A 750-nucleotide genomic window follows, 5' to 3' on the forward strand; every position below is an offset into this window, starting at 1 on the left:
GGAAGCTGATAGATAGCACCTGATAACAATTCTGCATCTTCTCACACCTGCAGTCACAGCAGCAGCTGAATCCACTCTGTCCAAAAAGGATCAATTACATTCATTTGCAAGTGATATAAATAAGACATAGCAGAGTTGGTCAAGTTGAGTCGAGATGAGTTTGCTATGTGGCGCAGCTGTCAACCAAAGCGGGAAAAACTGTAAAAGAAAGAAACAGGGGGAAAAGTGTAAAAAGTGAATTGACCAAATTGAGCATATGAACTGGCTTGCTTTCAATCAATTCATTAATCGGGCAATCAGTTCAAGTCGATTCTGCTTTTGGAAACCTGGTTAAGAAGGGGTGCACCGGTCCTGGAGGTACTGCAATACCAGGACAATGCGTGGAGTGGACAGAGCAAGCTCTTCTTCCATCTCCCTGTTCTAAAAATCCATTTAATATATGAACTGCAGGTAGGGGATGTATCAGATTTTTTTTTACATTGGCTGCGTCAGAACAAAGCAAACATAATTGTGCATTTTATTAATGCCATAACGTGCTCATCACTCAAAGCCATTATTTTTTATATAAAAAATATTTTTTAACTAATATTTATAAAAAATAAAATAATATAACTCGTAATTATATACTGTCACATACTACACATACAAAACAAATTATTTATTTTCCAATAAACGCTTTACAAACCACTTTCACCCTACCTTAAAGCCAAACTTACTGGCAAAAAAATATAGACTGTCCAACCATGGAAT

The 750-nt window shown here is 36.5% G+C and overlaps 1 pseudogene; it reads right to left on the reverse strand.

Annotated features, from left to right (window-relative positions):
- Positions 1–335: 335 nt before the first annotated feature.
- LOC142313453 (U2 spliceosomal RNA) lies at positions 336–459 on the reverse strand (annotated as a pseudogene).
- Positions 460–750: the final 291 nt, after the last annotated feature.

The sequence above is a fragment of the Anomaloglossus baeobatrachus genome, chromosome 5 (genome assembly GCF_048569485.1).
Source record: "Anomaloglossus baeobatrachus isolate aAnoBae1 chromosome 5, aAnoBae1.hap1, whole genome shotgun sequence".
NCBI classification, from domain to species: Eukaryota; Metazoa; Chordata; class Amphibia; order Anura; family Aromobatidae; genus Anomaloglossus; species Anomaloglossus baeobatrachus.